Consider the following 22849-nt stretch of genomic DNA (forward strand, 5'->3'; position numbering starts at 1 on the left):
TATGATAAGTGCTTGTTTTTTAAGCCACTGAGTTAAAAAATAGTGTTTCACAGAGCAATGATTAAATGATACAATAACCAGATTATGGAATTCCTTTATATTCATGGCTTCCTAAAAGTTTGTGTTGTAAGTGTTGTTGAATTTACCAAATATTTTTATTTTTCTGCATCAATTGAGATGACCATATACTTTTCTCCGTTATTTGGAAAAGTGGTGTATGACATTTCGTCCTTTTGCAATGTTTTAACTCCCTTTCAGTCAGGAGATAAATCCAAGTTGATCATAGTTTATTGTCTTTTATAGAAATATGGATTAAACATGCTTATATCTTTCAATTTTTAAGTCTCCACTCATAATCGAAGTGGGTTTGTATTTTTCTCTTCAGTCACAATCTATGTTTGATTTAGGTATCAAGGTTATAAAAGTTGCTCAGAATATGTTGGGGAGTAATTCATCTCTAGTTCCCCTTTAAAATATTTTGAATAAGATTGGAATCATCTTTTGCTTAAAACTTCATAAAACCGGACGGGCATGGTGGCTCCTGCCTGTAATCCCAGCACTTTAGGAGGCCGAGGCGGGCGGATCAGCTGAGGTCAGGAGTTCGAGACCAGCCTGGCCAACATGGCGAAACTCCATCTCTACTAAAAATGCAAAAATTAGCCAGGCATGGTGGCATGCACCTGTAATCCCAGCTACTTCGGAGGCTGAGGCAGGAGAATACTTGAACCCAGGAGGTGGAGGTTGCAGTGAGCCGGGTTCGCACCATTGCACTCCAGCCTGGGCACGAAGAATGAAACTCCATCTTAAAAAAAAAAAAAAAATTCATAGAACCAACCTGTAACCATGTGGGATAGATGTTTGTGTTAAAGGAAAATCCCTAAGTGTGTTTTATTATTTAATAGTTATACTTCCCTTCAGGCTTTTTCTATCTTCTGCTCTTTGCCACCTGTGAGGTGCCTGAAAATGAAAGCCAATACTACCCAGCTAAGCAAATACCTGAAAGGCCAAAAAGACTGGGTAATCTGGTGTTCCCCTTAATTCTGTCTGTCTATAGAGCTTTAATCTGAGAGTTTCTCTTTTGTGAATTCTTTGACACTTTTAAGGAGAATTTTGTATTTCATCCTATATATTTTGTTTCCAGTGGAGAGATATGGAGGAGAAATGGTCCAAATATTATAGCCAACCATAAACAAAAACTGAATTAAGCCTAAATGTATTTAACAAGTTGAAATATGACTAAGCTGTTCAGTAATATTTGTAATTTATTTCAATGAATATTTTCCTTAACTTTTTGAAGAAACTAAGTAACTAATTTCAAACGAGAATACAATGAAAACAAACAAAAAATAAAGTGAAATAAAAATTTTAAAATATAAGGTACAAAATTAATGATATTAGAAAGTGCTTGTGTTTCCATGTTAAAAGATGAAATCATGAGACAACCTTTTAGCAACTTCTGATAGGGGTTTATACGTATTTATATATGTATACCACTCAAAGTCCGCATTTATGGCATGAAGTGATGAGCGGTATCTAAGCCTTCCTCTTAGGGCTCCAAGAAAACAGGTGCCTCTCATTTTACAGAGTCTAACCCCGTAAATGGAGAAAGACTCCTTGAGGGCATGAATACTGACAAAGGCTATCTCCTTGACCAAATTGTAGATAGGCTCCTCTGAGCCCTCTTTTTGACTGAGCTCATTCTTGAGTACTGTCTTTGGCTTGCCTAATCCAATTTTAATACGAATCTTAACTCAGTTTAGCAAGAATTCCCCTACCCTTGATGTCTCCTCTCTATGATGTTCCATGCACTGACACCCCTCATTCTGCTCCTTGACTGTAAATCCCCGGCTGTCTTTACTATGCTCAGAATGGAGACTGATCTATTTCTCACCTGTTGTAATGTCCCTATTGCAATAGTCTTGAATAAAGTCTTCTTTATCACTTTTACAAGTGCCAGAATAATTTTCTCTTTAACAACAGCAAGCCAAGTCAAGGAACATGTGGCCTGCGGCCTAGAAATGCCCCAATCCTGCCCTTAATTTTCAGAATTGTTTTCTTCCTCCTAGGCCTAGCTCCTTGAGACTTGCCCCTAGACATAAACAATTTGGTAATGTAGAGAAAATGCTTGAGATGTAAAACCGAGTTAAGAGAAGAACTGCAAAGACTAGGTTAAGTGGAAATTGCGTGCTTTAAAGATAATATTGCCTGATAAAAGTGGGTGCTTTAAGGTGGGATCTGAACATGGCGGCGGTGGTAGCTGCTATGGTGCTGAAGGGCCGGGGATATGGGGGGTGAGAAATGCCTGTGTCCTCCGGGGGATTCTCGCAGGAACCACAGCTAACACGGCCTCCCATAACAGGACCCAGGCACTGCAAACCCACAGCTCCCCAGAGGGCAGGGAGGAACCTGAACCCCTATCCCCCGAGCTGGAATACATTCCCAGAAAGAGGAGCAAGAACCCCATGAAAGCCAGGGACTGGCCTGCGCCATCGGCTTCCCTTGTGGTAGCCTTCTCTTCATCCTCACCAAGCGGGAAGTGGACAAGGACCGTGTGAAGCAGATGAAGGCTCGGCAGAACATGCGGGTGTCCAACACGGGAGAGTATGAGAGCCAGAGGTTCAGGGCATCCTCCCAACGTGCCCCGTCCCCTCATGTTGAGTCTGGGGTGCAGACCTGAGGAACGATGCAACCCTCCTAAACTGTGTTGACTGTGAAGTCCTCAGGTTTGGCCGGGATTCCAGTTCTCGTCTCTGAGGTCCACCAGAGGGCGCATGAATCCCAGGCTGCTGCCAACCCCTACCCCGCCCCACACCCAGGAGCCAACCAAAGGCAAAGAAAGTTATTGAGTGTTTAGTGGGAAAAAAATTCAGTAAAAAAGTAGGTGGTTTAGGCCTTGATTTGATTTCAGATGGAAACAAAAGCAAAATTCCAGCAGTATGAGCAGGTCGCCCCAAACTGGGCAAAATGCAAGGCAGCCATGTTTGGTGGCGCCTTTGTCTCTCAGTGGCGTTTTTTCACACAGGAAGGGCGGGAGAAGAGTGCCCCAAGGCAGGCTTTCTTGAAAATATGCAGCACTACTGCCCCCGTGAGGAAATCATTTAAAGACAGAATAGGCCATTACAGCGTTCTTTCCCTGAGACCCAGCTGTTGGAGAAGAGCTGGTCTGTGGGTAGGCGGAAGAGGCTGGGGCTCCATGCTGAGCCTCCTTGCCTTCTTCTCTAAGGCCTTAACAGAGACCTGGACATTGGTGGTATCTTGGTATAAAACCTGGAGAGTGAGGGGCTTGGAGTGAACCATCAGCTGCCAGGCGATACTGGCACAAGAAGTCGTGGGGTGGGGCCTCACTTCCTCCTGGTGTGGTCAGGACTGGAGGGACCCACTCAAACAGGAATGCAAGCTCTTGTGGGCGTCTGTCTTCTGTTCCTGCCCCTTGGAGCGAGAGTTAGCAGGCTTTCACGTGGTACCACCATCCTATGGTGAAGGCCTTATTATATACAAGGACTCCTCAAGGAAGCTATGGGGCATTGGTTTCTTGTGGCAGCCGTTTCAAAACACAAAGAACAGGCCAATTCCAGGTGACGTATTGCAGAGGCAAGTGTGCTTGCTGAGGATCTCAGGTCACTCAAACATCTAGAGATTCACTGCCTGCAGCCAGGAGGAATTGAAGAGAAGTGGGGCCACATAGCCAAACCAAGAAGTAATGAAACGTCTAAAGAAGTAGATACGAAAAAACAGATGGAGAAGAAGTAGTCCAAATATGTTAGCCAAGCATAAACGAAAACTGACGTAGAATTCAATCTAATTTATATGTTTTACATATGACTAAGCTGTTAAATAATATTTATCATTTATTTCAACACAGACAGTGAAAAGGATTGAAAAGTCCTTGCCTGTCAGAGGTGTCATTCCTTGTGATATAACTCTATGACTTCATACATGCCTGTTGTAGAAGGAACATTGTAAAGAAATGTGATTATTTCTAGAAGTGCAAAAATCAAGTGGCAAAAATGATGTCACTGAAGATCATGAAGGAGGACACGTTGGTACATCAACCCTCCACAAAAGCAACAACGAGCCAGGCATGAACTAGAAAGAAGTGTCAGAATCCACTTTTACAGAACTCTAGAGCTTGTCAAAAACTTGCAACACCCAGGGAAGCCTTGGTGAAGAAAGAAGTGGCTGCTTTGTGGTGAGAGAGCAAGAGAGCTGCGGCATTTTAAATTGCCTGTCTATCATCCCCCAGCCTCCACAGTGCCTTCAGTATAGCTCCCACCCTCGTGCATAGGTATAATACAGAACTTATTTTCAAAGAATTGTTGCATTCCAGTTGGACCTGTCTTTTGGCTCCCTAAAGGATTGGTGTAATCGTGCTTTTGTTTTGCCTCACTTAGAGTGTTTCCAGGTTTGGAACAGCTTCCTGAGGGGCATGTGTTGAAAAAACTTAAAGACACGAGTATTGGCTATAGGAGCCTGGGGCAAGGGACAACAGTTAAACAGTAAACTGATGGAAAAGCATGGGAAGGAAGAGGCTATGAAAGGAAATACTTGGGGGAATGAGAACTTTAAAAAGTTCTTGTATATACTAGAGAAATAAAAAGCCATGCACATGCGCAGGGCTGGACAATTATTCAGAAAATGCCTGAGAAGACCTTAAGATCTCATATCTCACTAGCTTTCAGGCCCCTTGCAAGCTAGAAGTGAAGACTACAGCCTGGCTAGTTGAAAGAGTGCCCCAACACACAGAGCCAACCTTCAAGGACTTAGAGAATACTTCTCTTTCTTTCTTAGGCTCCACGTGTTTAAGGAAACTGTCGGAGTACTAGGTGACCACTAAGCTATCAGAACACCGACTCCAGTGGCCACAAATGATAAAAATACAGACTTTACAAAAATATTTAAGAAAAGTTACTAAAAAAGCAAATAAAAAACAACAACACACAAATGCTATCAACTAAACCCATGGGGTGGGGAGGGAAGTGTGTTTAGAAATCTAATTTCCAGAGTTGATACAGTATGATATCAAAACATCTAATTTTTAATGATAAACAAAAAATAAGACATGCAAAGAAAACAAGAAGGTGTGGCCTATTCACAGGGAAAAGAGAAATTAATAGAAACTGTGCAGAAGGAAGCCCAGGCATTGGGCTTACTAGAAAAGAGTTACGTCCACTCTCTTAAATATGCTCAAAGCGTTTCCGTAAATAAAATACAAAGAACTAAAGTAAACCAAGAGAATAATGTCTCACCAAGTAGAGAATATCCATAAAGAGAGAGATATTATTATTTTAAAAAACAAATAGAACTTTTGGAACTGAAAAGTACAGAAACCGAAATGAAAAAAAAAAAAAAAAAAAAACCACTGGAAGTTTCCAACAGCAGATTGGAACAGTTAGAAAAAAGTCATTGAATGTGAAGCTAGAGCAATTGAAACACATGAGTATAAACATGCAAGAAGCTCAACAAACTCCATGTAAGATAAACATGAAGAAATCTACAATGAGAAAGCTTATAACCATGCTGTCATAAGACAAAGACAAAGCAAGAATCTTGAAAGCGTTATAAGAGAAAGGCCTTAATTATATACAAGGACTCCTCAATAAGATTAGCAGCCAGTTTTTCTTCAGAAACCATGGAAGCCAAAAGGCAGTGGGATAACATATTTAAAGTTGCAAAAGCAAACAAACTTGTCAAAAATTCCATATCCCCCAAGACTAACTTTCAGAAATAAAGGAGAAATTAAGACATTCCTAGAAAGAAAAAAACTTTACAGATTCCACCAGTAGTAGACCTCCCGTAACAGAAATGCAAAACGGAGTCTCTCAGTATGAAATGAAAAGACGCTAGATAGTAACTCGAAACCATATGAAGAAATAAGGAACAAAGAAAAGGGTAGCTACATAGATACATTAAAAAGCCAGAAGAATTATATTTTTGGTTTATAATTCTCTTTTCCTCCCATATGATTTTAAAAACAAATGCATGAAACAATAATTATAAGTCTGTATTAATTAACATTGTACAATGTTTAATCATAAAGTTTGTAAAAATAACACAAAAGGGATTAGGGCTTTAAAGGAGTAGGTTTTATGTACTATATAAACTAATTTGTAGTTTAATAAAAATCGATTGCTCTAAAATTAAGATATTAATTGTATTCTGCAGGATAGCCATAAAAAATTAGTATATAGGGAAAAAGAAACAGAAAGGAATAAAAGTGGTACACTAGAAAAGATCAATTAATCACAAAAGAAGGTAGGAATTATGGAATTGAGAAAAAAGCTATAAGATATACAGAAAATATATAGCAAAGTAGGAGGAGTAAGTACCTCTTTACCAGTAATTACTTTAAATGGATTAAACTCTCCAATTTAAAGGTAGAGATTGGCAGAATGCATTTTTTAGAACATCCAACTCTATGCTGTCTAAAAGAGTTGGCTTTAGATCCAATTCACAAACGGTTAATAGTAATAGCATGAAAAAAGAAAATTCTTGTAAAAAATAACCAAAATAAAGTTGGTCTGACTGTCCTGATACAAGACAAAATACACCTTAAGACAATAATTATTTCAAGAGACAAAGATGGACATTATATAATGATACGATCAGTCTGTCAAGATGTACTAATTAAGCATACATATTTATTTTACAAGAGTCCCCAAATACATGAGGCAAAAACTGAACAGAACTAAAGGAAAAAATAGAGAGTTCTAAAAAATAACTTGGTGACTTCAATACCCCACTTTATTTATTTAGTTAGAGACAGAGTTTCTCGCTCTGTCACCCAGGCTGGAGTGTAGTGGCACCATCTTGGCTGCAATCTCCGCTTCCTGGGTTCAAGCGATTCTTATGTCTCATCCTCCCGAGTAGCTGGGATTACAAGCGTGCACCAACATGCTCAGCTAATTTTTGTATTTTTAGCAGAGAAGGGGTTTCACCATTTTGCCCATGCTGGTCTTGAACTCTTGACCTGGAGTGGTCCACCCACCTCGGCCTCCCAAAGTGCTAGGATTACAGGCATGAGCCACGTCACCCAGCCCAATACTCCACCTTAAACAATGGATGAAACAACTAAACTGAAGATCATTAAGGAATTAGAGAATGTGAACAAAGTTGTAAGTCAACTAGACCTAAAAGATATAAAAATATATCTTTCTTTGAAAGGTAAGATTCCATCACCTACCATGTAGACCATGCTATACCAGGAGAAGGGAACTGGCTTTTGTGACATCCTGGCCTGTGCCTAACTCTCTTTTAGACTTAAAGGATGGCATATGGACATAGGTGTACTGACACACAGGAGTGCCTTGCAGAGGCTCCGGGAAGCAAGCACGATGTCTTCCAGGTATTTTGTGAAAGAGAAAAATGATCTCTAACATTCCCTTCATATATCATCTAAAGAACACTCAGAGAAAGCCTTGACTAGATGAGTTAGGCTCCTTAGGTAGCCTCTTCAGCCTTCACAAAGCCTGAATTCCATTCTCTGTGGCCTGATTGGCAGAGGCATTCTCTGCCTCTGATTTAGGGAGAAAAGCAAACAGTTCGACCATGTAAGTTTGCTAACACTAGGTAAGAGAAATGGCAAAGTCAAGGGCGTTTTACTTCTAACATGTGATAACCTTGAATCAAACGTCTAAACATGTATGTATTCTAGAGAGCCAATATGCACATTGTAATGTATCTGTAAATTGAAAAAACTCAAACAAAACAACTAACAGTGTCTAATTCTCTAAAGCTGAGATTTTTGACAGCACATTTTCCAGTTTTACCTTTATTTATAATGAAGGCTTGACACATTGACAAATAAGCTTAGTACTGATAACATTCTGAGTAATACCATATTTTTATCTAAAAATAAACGGCACTGTTTACATGCTAGGATGATTAAATGTCTTGCTCTTACTAGTCAAGAAAATTAAAACCTTCTAACAAATTATTGTTTAACACAAAATCCAATTAGCTGAAATATGTTTAGTGACATTTTAAGTAGCCTTTCTATATAAAAACCGAGAAAAATGATAGAAGGAAAAACATTAAATCAGAAGGAAATTTCTCATAAAGGGTGTTATTTGATGTTTATAACAAAAAATTCCTGCACATGTACATTCCCTCTAACCCCCCAATATAATGCAAATAGAAGAACAGGCAAAATGCAATTGAGAAAAACAGTAATTGAATTTTGATTGAGTTTCTGTGATAGAGAATATGCCTCATTAGCTTCTGTTATAATTGTTCCATTTTTCATTTTTTTGCCAAATGTTTATATTATCCTTAGGATTTGAGCGCAATTTGATTCATTGTTATTTTTGAACTATAAAGAAATGTCATGAGAGTTAGCAATAAAGTACTATTAGTTACTCCATACCATTGGAAACTTCCCATTACCTAATATTGTATGAAATATTTAAGGCACTAAATACTACCTATAGTTTGATGAGGATGGAATTGAAAGGAAAAATTAATGTGATTGTGTGTGTGTGTGTGTGTGTGTGTGTTGAACACCTTGTTGTGCAAATAAGGGAGTATATTAATAAGCCTCTATCGATTTAGTAAAATAGTATCACCTCTCATGAACAATCATAGAATCCATTTGTAAGAGAACATATTTGAACACTGGACATACACTGGACATGCAAATACATGGGAACTTTAAATAGAGAAGTTCTTATATGACCAATGGAATACGTGAATGTGTGATAAAACCATTTTAAAAGTCATTTCCTCTTGGGATTGAGAGACCACTTATTTATGGTATATATACACCTATGTGTGTACACATGTTTACTAACTATATTTTAGCCATGGTAATCATTTCAGTTACCTCGCTTTGTGCCTATATCCGTATGTATGTGTATATGTACTTATTTATACAAAACAAGATGTTAAGGAGAGTTTGTACATGCATTTAATGCAAGCAAATACTTTCCCTTCAAAACTTTGTCAGAATACACATCTGGTCTGATCCAAACCACTACAGATTAATCCAATTTTAATATAGATTTATTTTTTGTGTGAACCTAAATATAATAGGCCTATGTATGTATACGTTGAAAAGTATGGAAGAAAATAACCCAACATATTATCAGTTGTCTTAGCAGATTTTATGGTGTTTTTCTTCTTGGTGTACACAAGATTATTTTTGAACTACGTGGCAAACATCATACTTTTTAATTTTTTTTTTTTAAGAGACTAAGGTGTCACTATGTTCTTCAGGTTGCTCTGCTCCTGGGTCCAAGCTATTCTCCTGCCTCAGCCTCCCAAGAAGCTGAAACTACAGGAACACGCAACTACCTGGCTTGCAAATACCACTGCTAATAAGAAGATATTGTAAGTCTGATACCTAAGAGGTAAGAGGTAACACACACATACACACACGCATGTAGGCACACACACACATACACACACACTCAGATCACAAGAAGAAGCTGAAAAATATTTAAAGACATAGGAACATGTGGAAAAATAAATTATTCACTGTTAAACATAGGACAATTTTTAAAACTGCGTAACTTTTTTTTTTGAGACAGAGTCTCACTCATTCTGTCGCCCAGGGTGGAATGCAGTGGCGTGATCTCGGCTCACTGGAACCTCCACCTCCCGGGTTCAAGCGATTCTCCTGCCTCAGCCTCCTGAGTAGCTGGGACATCAGGTGTGGGCCACCATACCTGGCTCATCTTTCTATTTTTAGTAGAGATAGGGTTTCACCATGTTGGCCGGGCTGGTCTCAAACTCCTGACCTCAAGTGATCCACCCGCCTTGGCCTCTCAAAGTGTTGGGATTACAGGCGTGAGCCACTGCGTCTGCCCCCAAACTGTGTAACTTCTAATGGGAATTTATACAGATGTAAGTGTATGTATCATGCTCTGTGGAGCAATGTATTACATACAATGATGTGTGCTGTCTTGGCCTTCTCTTACGACTCCTACCAAGCACTGTCTGACAATTCATCACATAAGCTGAGAAAATGGAGAAGGACTGCCTGGTTGTCTGGGGAGGGGAATAGGTCAAAGATCACCTAGACTTGTGAATTGGTGACTCATGATGATCTCCAGGCTTCTGATAATTTATTCTCGCCTTTCTTCTCTGATCAGTCTAATTTCCTGCCTGAGACAGACATTTTGATACCATGTGAAAGTGCTGAGCCAATCCACATAGACTAAGTCTGGAAAACATTTAATTTATTGAAAGAACAAGATTCCTGATGAGGATGGGTGGTTTAGGCCTTGACTTGATTTCACATGAAAAAGAAAAGCAAAAATACAGGAATTTGCACAGGTTGCCCCAAACTGTGCAATACGCAAGGCAGCCATGTTTCCTGGCCCATTTGTCTCTGGGTGGCGTTTTTTCAGACAGGAAGGGCGGGAGAAGACTGCTCCAAGACAGGGTGTCCTTGAAAATCTGAAGCACTACTGCCACCGTGAGGAAATCGTTTAGACAGACTAGGCCATTACAGCGTCCTTCCCGGAAAGCCGCGCCATAGGGGAAAGGCTGGTCTGTGAGGAGGTGGAAGAGGATTGGGCTCCAGGCTAGGTCTTGTTGCCTTCTCCAGTAAGGCCTGAAGAGATACCTGGACTTTGGCGGTATCTTGGTGTAGAACCTGGAGAGTGAGGGGCTTGGAGGGAAGCAGCAGCCGCCAGGCGGTCCTGGTACAGGAAGTCGTGGGGCGGGGCCTCGGTCCCTCGATCCACCTGCCTTGGCCTCGCAAAGTGCTGGGATTACAGGCGTGAGCCACCGCGCCTGGCCCATCGCAAAATCTTAATTGCATTCTCTGTGTCCTCATAAACAGCCATTCCCTGCCTCTGTCCCTCCTGGTGTGGACAGGACAGCAGGAAACCTCTCAAAGACACATGTAGGTTCTTATGGGCATCTCTTTCCTGTTCCTGCCCCTTGGAGCAAGAGTCGGGTTTTCACGAGCTGTCATCTTGCTATGGATCTTTGGGTCTCTGGTAGCATCGCGCACAATCAACAGGGTTATTCCAAGGGAAGTTTACAGGATTTGCTATTATAACCTTCACTCTCCAGGTTCTGTAGCAAGATACCGCCAATGTCCAGGTCTCTTTTAAAGTCTTAGAGGAGTAGGCAAGGACTCCTAGCATAGAGGCCAAGCCTCTTCCACCTCTTACCTGACCAGATCTGCCCCAACAGGTAGCCCTCACTAGAACTCTATAATGGCGTAGGGTTTCGTTAAACGACATCCTCACGATGGCAGTAGAGCTCCAGCTGTGCCAAGAAGTCTTGTCTTGGAGCCCTCTACTCCCGCCCTTCTTGTATGAAAAAACGCCACCCATAGACAAAGGCACCACCAAACATGGCTGCCTTACATTTATCCCGGTTTGGGGCCAGCAGGTCTTACTGCTGCACTTTTGCTTTTGTTTTCCACTTGAAATCAAACAAGACCCGCCCTCACCAAGAATCTTTGCTTTCAGAAATTAAATATCCTCTTGCCCAAGTCTTTGAGGGTATGATTTATTTCACAGAGTTACAGGGCCAGTGTATTTCATGGTATAAAATTATCTTCTTCAGGGATGAAGGCATAAAGAGAAAATTACTTGAAACTTGGAGATCTTCTCTGGCAATCAATTTACAAATTCTGGTGTTCTTTGACCTGGCTCCCCGCCCAGACAACCAGGGAGTTCATGTTCTAGCCTCATGTGTTGCATTATAGACAGTAATTTGTCATCAGCCTTAGAGGAGGGATCCAATAGCTGTCATTGCTGCCTGCCACATATACTCCACATGGAATGATACTCATAGTACATATGTTCAATTCCTGTCGAGGTTACTCAGAGTTATATCTCATGGTCGCATCATTTAACATAAAAATACAACATTTCCCATGCATTACATATATTTCAAGTATTTCCTGAGACTTTACACAGTGCTTATGTGGGGAATGGATGGGTGCATTATGTTTTCTCCCTTACAGCAAGAGTTAGCAGGCTTTCAGGCAGTGTCACTCTGCTGTGAGGCATGAGTCATTTGTTGCAGCAATGTGAGAACACCAAGGACAGACCAGTTCCAAGTGGGATATAGTAGGAGCGAGCAAGTTTTCTGAGGGTCTCAAGGGTACCCAATTGTCTGGAGAAGACTAGAAGGGCATAAAGAGAAATTGAACCACGGAGCATCGAGGAAGAGTTACATCTTCTTCTAGTAGACTGCTGTACATAAACACATAAACCAAGAGCAGTGAAAGGGATTGAAAATCAATCTATATTTTAATAGTATTTGTTGGAGATGGCATTACCCCTGATTTCACTTCACGTTATCATGTATGACTATTGTGGCAGGTATGTTTTCAAGAAGCATGATTGGTTCTACAAATTCAAAAACAGGTGGCAAAAGTGACATCAATGAAAATTATGCATTAGGGAACTTCTGTAGTGTATCTCTCCGGAAAGGCAACCCAAAACAATCAAGAATCTATAATTAGAAGATCATTGTCTCAACACAATATATGGGGCATTTATAAAAAGTCTACAGATAGTATTATACTCAAGAGTGAAAGACTGAAAACTTTCCTCCTAAGATCATGAACAAGGTAAGAATGCACACTTTTGCCCTTTTCTTGAACAGTACACTTAAAATTCTAGTCAGGGTCATGGGACAATGAAGATATATAAAAGGCATCCAAGTTGAAAAGAAAAAAATGGAAATTATCTCTCTTCATAAAGTTGATGATCTTATAAAAATGCTTAAAAATGCAGAAAAACCATATTAGAGCTAATGAACAATATTCAGCAAGCCCTGCAGGATAGAACATTAAATGGTAAAAATCAGTTATAGTTGTGTACACTAGCAATGAACAATCTGAAAATTGAATTAAGAAAGCAATTCCATTTATAATAGCTTCAAAATAAATCATATTTTAAGGAGAATGTTTCACTAAACAGATGAAAGACTTGTGTATTGAAAATCACAAAATATTGGAGAACTTAAAGATTACCTAGATTTTTAAAAAAGACATCCTGTGGTAATGAGTTGGAAGACTAAATATTTATAATATGGCAATACTAGCCATAGAGATCTATAGATTTAATGTAATCCTAATTATTATTCGCATGAGCATTTATTTTTGGGAAAAAGAAAGAGCAAATTTTAAAGATCCGATTAAATTGCAAGAGATCTGAGTAACCAAAGTTTGAATAAGAAAAACCAAGGTGGAAGACACACTTCTAGATTTCAAAACTTACTAGAAAAGCTAGAGTAATCAAAGCAGGGTGATGATCAAATGAGAATACACACAGTGATTAATGGAAGAGATGAAGAGTCTGAAAATAAACCAAGACATTCTGGTCAATTGACTTTTCACAAAGTTATCAAGTTCATTTAATGAGACATGAATAGACCCCTTAAGAAATAGTGCTTAGACAACTGGTTATCCACATACGAAAGGAAGTTAAACCTCTACCTCACATCATATGCAAAACTTAACTCAAAATGTATCAAATGTCTAAAGGTAAGAGCTAAAGCTATAAAACCTTCAGGGAAACTATAGGAATAAATCTTCAGAACTTTAGATTTGGCAATGATTTTTTAGCTATACAACCAAAAGCACCAATAACAAAAGAAAAAATAAATTGGACTTCCCTGGAATTAAAAACTTTTTGCATCAAAGTGCACAATTCAGAACTTGAAAAGCCAGCTTACAGAATGGGAGGAAATATTTCCAAATCAATTATCTAAAAACTGCGAATATCCAATACATATAAAGGGCTCTTAAAAACTACAAAAGACAACCCAATTAAAAAAAAAAATAGGCCAAGGGAGAGTGAGATCACCAAAATGGTAGAGTGGAAGCAATCTGACGTTATCCCCCCAAAAAACTAAAAATAGCTGTCTAGTGCCGAGATTGTCACAATCAATATTGCAGAACTGAAAATTGAGACTATGACGATCTGTGGGGCCATAAGAAAGTGAATACATATGAGCAGCTGGTAAGATTAATGGACTTCTCTCTCCATGATTCTCCAACCAGAAGCTGCTAGGCACCACGTTCAAAATTCCCCCTGGACTCATGGTTTCTTCTATAAAATGTGAGATCCAGGCAGGCAGCTAGGTTCTCTCCCATTTTGGTGTCCTTTGCAGGAATGCTGTTCTTGCCTCACTCCCTAGACAGCATCCTGACTGCCTGTAGGAAGAAAAATCTCTGAGGGCAGTTAGAGACAATAAGTGGAGTTGAAGCTAGGAACCCCAGTGCATTAAATTTAGGGACTCCTCTTTTACTCAAAGAAGACCTCAAGTCAGAGAGGGCATCAGCAGCAACATGAAAATGAACAGGAAGGAAAAAAGAACAGGAAAGGCTATACTTTGGCTGGGCATGGTGGCACATGCCTGTAGTCCCAGCACTTTGGGAGGCCGAGGCAGGCGGATGACCTGAGGTCAGGAGTTCAAGACCAGCCTGGTCAACATGGTGAAACCCTGTCTCTACTAAAAATACAAAAAGTAGCTGGATGCGTTGGCACACGCCTGTAATCCCAGCTACTTGGGAGGCTGAGGCAGGAGAATCCCTTGAATCCAGGAGGCAGAGATTACAGTGAGCCGAGATTGCAGTGAGCCGAGATCATGCCATTGCACTCCAGTCTGAGTCACAGAGCAAGACTCCATTAAGAAAAAAAAGAAAGAAAGAAAAGAAAAGAAAAGAGAGAAAAAGAAAGGCTATACTTAGATAAAATAGATTAAAAGTCAAAAACTGTAAAGAGAGACAAAGAAGGTCACTGTATAACAATGAAAGTGCCAATACAACAAGAAGATATAACAATTGGAAATATGTATCTACCCAACACTGGAACACGCAGATATTTGGAGAGCAAAATAAGGCAAACATTTGAAGATCTACACAGAGAGATAGAATGGCGTACAACAATACAGGGAGACTTCAGTACCCCACTTTCAGGAATGGACAGCTTATCTAGACAAAGAAACATTGGCATTAAACTATACTCTAGACCAAATGAACTTAACTGACATTTACAAATTATTTCATCCAATTGCTCTAAAATGTACATTCTTGTCATCAGTACATGGAACATTCTCCAGTGTAGAGCATATGTTAGGCCACAGAACAAGGCTCAACAAATTTAAGAAAAGACACGAAAATATGAAATTACTAGAAGAAAAGATTGCAGAAATGCTTTAAGACATTGTTCTGGGCAAAGATTTTTTGTATAAGACCGGAAAAGCCCTGGCAATCAAAGCAAAAATGGACAAATGAGAGTAAATCAAGCTAGAAAGCTTCTGCACAGCAAAGAAAACAGTAAAATGAGGAGACAACCTACAGAAAGAGAGAATATCTTAGCAAACTATTCCTCTAACAATGGAGTAACAAATCGCAATGTAAAACGAACTCAGCTCAATAACCAAAAACGAAATTATCTGATTTACAAATGGACAAATGATCTGAATAGACATTTCTGAAAGAAAGACACAAATGGCCAACAGATGTATGAAAAAATGTTCAACATCACTAACCGTCAGGGAAACACAAATCAAAACCATGGTGAGATACCATATTACCCCAGTTCAAATGGCTCTTCCTAAAAAGACAGAAAATAGTAGATGCTGGTTAGGAAGCAAAGAGGAATGCTTGTATACTGTTGCTGCAAATGTATATTAATACAGCCACTATGGGACATAGGATGGAGTTTCTCCAAAAAGCTAAAAACAGAGTTACCATATGATGCAGCAATCCCACTGCTGAGTATATATTCAAAAGAAGGGAAATCAGTACAGCAAAGAGATACATGCACTCCCATGTTCATTGCATCATTATTCACAATAGCGAAGATATAGAGTCAACCTAAGTGTTCATTGATCGATGAATGGATTAAGAAAATGTGGCATGCATATAAAATGGAAGATTATTAAGTCAGAAAAAGGAATAAAATCCTGTCACCTGCAGCAACATGAATGGAACTGTAGGACACTATGTTAAGTGAAATAAGCCAGATACAGAAAGACAAATTATCACATGTCCTCACTCATATACAGGAGCTAAAATAATCCATCTCATGGAACTATAGAGTAGAATGGTGGGTACCAGAAGTTAGGAAGGGAGGGGAATAAAGAGAGGTTGGTTAATGGCTATGAAAATACAGCTGGACAGAAGGAGTAAGTTCTAGTGTTCAATAGCATAGTTAGGGCAACCATAGTTAACAATAATTTGATGCTTATTTTTAAATACCTAAAAGAACATTTGAAATGTTCCCAACACAAACAAATAATAAACGCATTAGGTGTTGAGTATCCCAGTTATCCTTTTTTGGTTATCACACATTTTATGGATGCATGAAAATATATGTACTACATAAATATGTACAATTATGTGTAAATTTTAAAAACAGGCAAAGGTCTTAAATATACAAGTCTCCAAAGAAGATATACAAATAACCAACAGTTCTATGCAAGATGCTTCCATTATTAGTCTTTTCAGAAACGTAAATCAAAACCACCTCATGATACCAATTAACACCCACTAGAATGGGAATTACTTAAAAAGAACAAATATCAGTTGGGTGGTAGAGAAATTGGAACTCTTCTAGAGTGTTGGTGGAAATGCTACGAAAAGCAGTTTATCAGTACTTCAAAAATTTAAACATAGAAGGAACCGTATGAGCTAGCAACTCTACTCCTAAGTATATACCACAAATGATTGAAAACAAATAAACAAGTACATGTATATACTCACTGTATATATTTATTAACAATACCCAAAAGGTGAACATAAGCAAACATCCATCACTTGATGAATGGATAAACAAAATGTGATATATACATATGGATATTATTCAGCTACAAAAAGAAATGAAGCACTGACATGTATTACAACATGGACAAAATTTGAAAACATGCTAAGTGAAAGAAGAAAGACAAAAAAGGCTACTTATTGTGATGATCAGTACTGAGGGAAAGTAGATTAGTGTTTGCTAGGAGTTGGGCATAGAGTGGAATGGGGAATGACTGCTTAATGAGTTCAGGGTTTTCTTTTGTGGTAATGAAAATGATTTGCTACTATATAGAGGTAGTGCATTGTGAATGTACTAAATGCCACTGAATTTGAACATTTTAATGGTTATTCTTATGTTACATGAATTTTACCAACACAGTTTTAAAAATTGTCAATATTTTTAAACCTATCATTATTTCCAAGAATAACTAATTATATTTGAAAAGTACTCAAGTTATCAGTGAAGAAAACTTGTTTTAACAATTATGCTACAGGAGAATTTGAACATGAATTTATAAATGTACCTATTATATGTGCATAGGAAAGAGATCCTAATACATAGCATAGATATTTTAAAAGTGATTATTTCTTCTCACTAGGTTTGACTTACCATATGTTTTCTGCTTATAATTTCTTAAATTTCTTCTAGAGTAAAATATAAAAAAACTCAAGCACTGAAAAGTATATATTGATATGGATATATTCAAAGATTATAAGGTGATGCTGAAGATTTTGTACAAAATTTCAAACAGCATGAATCCAAGTATATTGAATGTAAAATGTGTATGGGACTGTGTGTGTATTCATATCTGTTTATATGCAAATACAGATTTTTAAATGCCATATATATGTTTTTTTTACACAGGGTCTCACCCTGTCATCCAGGCTGGAGTGCAGTGGCATGATCATGGCTCATAGCAGCCACGACCTCCCTGGGCTCCAGTGATCCTCTCACCTCCACCTCCTGTGCAGCTGGGCCCACAGGTGCATGTCACCATGCCCAGGTATATTTTGTATTTTTTGTAGAGACAGGGACTCGCTTAATTGCCCGAGATGGTCTCAAACTCCCAGGCTCAAGCAATCCTCCTGCCTCAGCCTCTCAAAATGTTGGGATTACAGTCTTGAGCCACCACACACGGTCAGTGGCTTATATTTTAAATCATGGTCAGTGTTATAGTGAGTATATGCTTGAATATGATATTTTTGGCCCACAAATTCATATCTTTAATTCATAGTTATATAAACAGAGACATTAATGAAACATTGTAGCTGCATGTGAGTGGTGTGAATACATCCGTCTTACAGTTTTCTTTGGGTTCACATCTAAGTGACTGCATGTGAGAGATGCCTATTTCAATTATCATGTATTGAATTTTGTTTTCCTTCTTTTGAGTTTTTAAAGATAAAATTTGAAGGTAAGAATTAAAGCTAAAATCTCAAGAATAATTTTAAAATCCTCATTTTCAGAGGTATAAGCATGTATAACATACATATTTATATGATATGTAAATATTTATGTGTTTATATATGTATAAACACATTTTTAGATTAAAAAGAGCAATCAGAACTTATTTTTTAATGACTAGTACAATCACAAAGTTCTTTGTATATAATTTATTGTCTAAAATCAAGAAATTGCAAATTTTATATGACAATGTCAAAAATTGGTCAGGAACCAAATTTTAGAATGAAAAGTTTTACTTTACAATACATAGCTAAATCCAATTTTTTTTTTTTTCTGAGATGGACCCTTCCTCCGTTGCCCAGGTGGTGTGATGTCAGCTCACTGCAACCTCAGCCTCCCTGGTTCAAGCGATTCTCCTGCCTTAACCTCCCGAATAGGAGTAGGTGGGATTATAGGCACTCGCCACCACACCTGGGTAATTTTTGTATTTTCAGTAGACATGGGGTTTCAACATGTTGCCCAGGCTGGTCTCAAACTCCTGACCTCAAGTGATCCGCCCGACTTGGCCTCCCAGAATGTTGGGATACAGGCGTGAGCCACTGCGCCTGGCCTGAATCCAATTAAAATGTAAATTTATTGTGGCGTTTGACTGTATATATTGTGACTGTATATACAGAACTTTTATCTATGTATTGAAAGTGGGAGCAAATATGAAAAAGGGTATCAGTGTTTTTTATTTTTATTTTTTGAGACGGATTCTCATTCTTGATGCCCACGCTGGAGTGCAATGGTGCGATCTTCGCTCACTTCAACCTCTACCTCTTGGGTTCAAGCGATTCTACTGTTTCAGCCTCCCAAGTAGCTGAGATTATAGGCATGTGACACGAGCTAATTTTTATATTTTCAGTAAAGGCAAGGTTTCGCCATGTTGGCCAGGCTGGTCTCGAACTCCTGACCTCAAGTGATCCACCTGCCTTGGCCTCCCAAAGTGCTGGGATTACAGGCGTGAGCCACCGCGCCCAGCCTTCAGTGTTTAATATACAGTTGTATGGCATTGCTTTTCTCTTGATCACCACATCTTTTTAACTTCTTTGCAAATCCCACCTCTTTGTTACTAATGTGAAAATATAGGACTGATTCTTAACTGATAAACAGTAACACACATACACAGTAAACTCATAGGACATAGTTGTAAGCCGTTGCAGCTTAATGAACCAGGAAAATGTTTGTGTTACAATGTTATATAATGAAACCGTAAAACAAATTCCTGGGATCTATCTGATTAGCATTTATAGTCATTCCTGTATTTGTGTACATGCAAGTGGGGTTGTATGTGTCTGTCAAGCTTGAGAGTTATCTGGACTCTTATGTTAGAGCCCCACTAAATAGCGGCCTCCCTCTCAACATACAAGGCCTACTGACTAGGTCTGAACATGGAGTAAAACTTCCAGGGAACCTAGGTAGCGAGTCTGGAGAAGAAACACGTGGCCTGGTGCCTAGATTGGCTCTCCTCCAAGACCTTAAATGTCAACATCTTTTTTTTTCTTTCTCTTTAGACATGGATCCCTGAAGTTGGTCCCCAATACTACAAGGCAATGTGATATCATAATAGAACACTGCAGACACAATGCTGAGTGAAGAAGAGTAGAAACGAGAAGACTTGGTTGAGCGGAAACTGAATTCTTGAAAAGAGGAGATGCTTGATGAGGGTGAGTGGATGACACCTCAGTTTAATATCCAATAAATGCCAAAAGTGGAATACCTTTACACAAATGTAGCAAAATGTTAGGTAACGACAGTTTCTGGTATCTTTGTCTCTTCTTGGCCTTTTTTTGGAAACATGATGGGCGGGAGAGGAGCGACTGGAACAAAATTAGCTGGCCTTTCTCGCACAATACTGCCATCGTGCGGAAATAGTTTCATAGCATCCAAAGCCGTGAACGTTTTCTCCCTGTAAGCCCTAGCAGTTGCGGAAGGAAAAGTCGCCCAACACAGGTTGACATTCTTACCCTTTTCTCGGAGGCCTGGCAGAAGCAATGGACAAATGCAAAGTCTTAGTGAAGTATCTGCTGAGTGAGAGACCAGGACTAAGCCAACTGCTTCCAGGAAGTCCTAGTACAGGAAACAGAGGACAGGGCCTCAGTTTCCTCATAGTGGGGACAAGACTAGAAGATGACACAGCCAAGTGCAGACCCTTGGGGCATTTATGTTATGAATATGCCGTTGGGAGTTTTAGGCAATCTGGCTGTCCCTGTGTTATGGGGCTGTGACATTTACAGCAGCATTGTTAGATTGCAATGGACAGGCCAGTTCCAGGGACCGTCTATCTGAAGCCAGTGTCATTCACATGGTCCTCAATACACAAAAATTCTAAACACCGTTGCCTACAACTAGAGGGACCTCTGTAGAGGAGTGAGGATACATTAACATGCCTATGAGGGCCAGATCATCTTTTAGGAGAGCCGATTTGCTAAAGTGGATGAAGGCCAAGAATGTGATGGAAGGCCTAAGCAATTATCTGAGCGCACAAGCCAGCAGCTTCTGTGACTTTATAAGTTCAGGAGAAAGTCTTTTGTCATAATGGGACCCCGATGTCATCTCAGTTCTCTCAAGGAGGGCAGATAGGTGGCTCTTTCCTGTTCGATGTCCTTGAGAGGTATGGCATTGTTTAGGCCTGAGCAAATCATTATGTACTGCATCCAAGCTAGTATTTTCTCTAGCAGCTTCAAATCCATTTCCTAATGAAGATATCCAACCTTTGGTATGGAGACCTTCAGATACGCTATGACTCATAATTGAAGAATCAATAAGGGTAACTAAAAGTGTATGGGTGACTTGATCCTCATGACATTCTTCCTCAGAGTTTATTATCTTAGTATCTGAATTCTTAATGAAAGGAATTAATGTTAGTCTGGTTCTGCACTGTGACATTACAGTGCTTCAAGAGCTTGTTCAGGTATGACCTCTCCTGGCCTCTGAGGATTCAGGCAGGCATTCCAGGGTAAGGCATTCTAGGGTAGCCTGGCTTTTTTGACATCTTTCACTGTGTCTAATTGAATGATGATCTGCATACGTAGATGCTATTGGCATGCACAAGTGTCTTGGAGACTCTCTGGGAAGCATTTCTCTGTGACCCTTGATATCTTACCTCCCCAGAGTATTTCACCTAAAGTAGAGTTAGACATCTGCTAAACTACCTCCTATGGAGGAATAGTTTCACCTGACCGTTTTCTCGGAAGAATACAGATACCTGTGGGACAGTGTCTAATATCTGAAGGTAGAAATGCTGGTGTACCCAAACCTAGAATTCTTTAGGCTAAGTGATCTTTTATTCACTCCTTGCTAACTATGTTTAATAGAGGCTATGTGCCTGGGCAGTGGATGGAAGCCTGGAAAGGAAATCACACCTAGCTGAATCACAGTGGTAGTGACAAGGAGGTTGAACGGTTTCTTCTGAAATGGAAGATAGTGCGGTGGGGCAATGAGCCTATCATTCCCATTTAGGTTGGATACATGTCATTCATCTGCACCAGGTAGTCCCTTTAGCACTCACAAAAGCTTAATTGCATTCTGTGTCCTCATAAACAGCCATTCCCTGCTTCTGATTTAGGGAGAAAAGCAAATTGTTGAACCTTGAGGATTGAACCTACCACACCATAAGATAAATAGCAAAGTAAAGTGTATTTTACTCTACTTCTTTTTTTTTGGGTGGGGGGGTGAGGGGAGGGACAGAGTCTCGCTCTGTCACCCAGGCTGGAGTGCAGTGGCACAATCTCGGCTCACTGCAAGCTCCATTTCCCGGGTTCACACCATTCTCCTGCCTCAGCTTTCTGAGTAGCTGGGACTACAGGTGCCCATCTCCATGCCCGGTTAATTTTTTGTATTTTTAGTAGAGATAGGGTTTCACCATGTTAGCCAGGATGGTCTCGATCTCCCGACCTGGTGATCCGCCCGCCTCGGCCTCCCAAAGTGCTAGGATTACAGGTGTGAGCCACCGCGCCCAGTGTATTTTACTCTACTTCTAACATGTCATAACCTTAAACCAAACATACAGTCATGTATGTATTCTAGAGAACCAATATGAGCATTGTGATGCATCTGTAAAAATTTAAACAAAAAATGAATAGTGTCTATATTTCTAAAGGAATGTTTCTGAGTGTATATTTTTCAGATTTACCTTCATTTACACTGAAGGCTTGCAATGTTGAAAACAACGCTTACCATTTATGATATTCAAATGAATTCATCCTCCTGAAAGCTTTGTTAAAATACACACTTGATCTGCTCCAAACCACAATGTAGAGTGTGATCCAATTTCAATACAGATTTGTTATTTACATGAAATTAGGAATGTATGTATAGCCAGGCGTGGTAGCTCACACATGTAATCCCAGCACTTTGGGAGGCCAAGGTGATTGGATCACTTGCGGGGAGGAGTTCGAGAACAGCCTGGCCAACATGTTGAAATCCGTGTCTACTAAAAATACAAAACAATTGGGGCTGGTCACGGTGGCTCACGCCTGTAATCCCAGCACTTTGGGAGGCGTAGGTGGGCGCATCACGAAATCAGGAGATCAAGACCATCTTGGTTAACACAGTGAAACCCTATCTCTACTAAAAACACAAAAATTAGCCAGGCGAGTGGCATGCGCTTTTAGTCCCAGCTACTCAGGAGGCTGAAGAAGGAGAATCACTTGAACCCGGGAGGCAGAGGTTGCAGTGAG

At 39.6% G+C, this 22849-nt stretch overlaps 1 long non-coding RNA gene and 1 pseudogene across 3 annotated transcripts in view; both read left to right on the forward strand.

The window, feature by feature from the left end:
* LOC103232570 (uncharacterized) overlaps window positions 1-22849 on the forward strand; it is a 113277-nt gene that overhangs the window by 25950 nt on the left and 64478 nt on the right. For 2 of the 3 annotated variants that reach the window (XR_012091908.1, XR_497196.3), the window contains 2 exons: window positions 9211-9344; window positions 19682-19834. This is a non-coding gene — a long non-coding RNA (uncharacterized lncRNA). The remainder of the gene's footprint in view (window positions 1-9210; window positions 9345-19681; window positions 19835-22849) is intronic. The other variant, XR_005237505.2, reaches the window with a different exon arrangement.
* LOC119620952 (probable hydrolase PNKD) lies at window positions 2242-2677 on the forward strand (annotated as a pseudogene).

Source organism: Chlorocebus sabaeus, chromosome X (assembly GCF_047675955.1).
Source record: "Chlorocebus sabaeus isolate Y175 chromosome X, mChlSab1.0.hap1, whole genome shotgun sequence".
Lineage (NCBI taxonomy): Eukaryota > Metazoa > Chordata > Mammalia > Primates > Cercopithecidae > Chlorocebus > Chlorocebus sabaeus.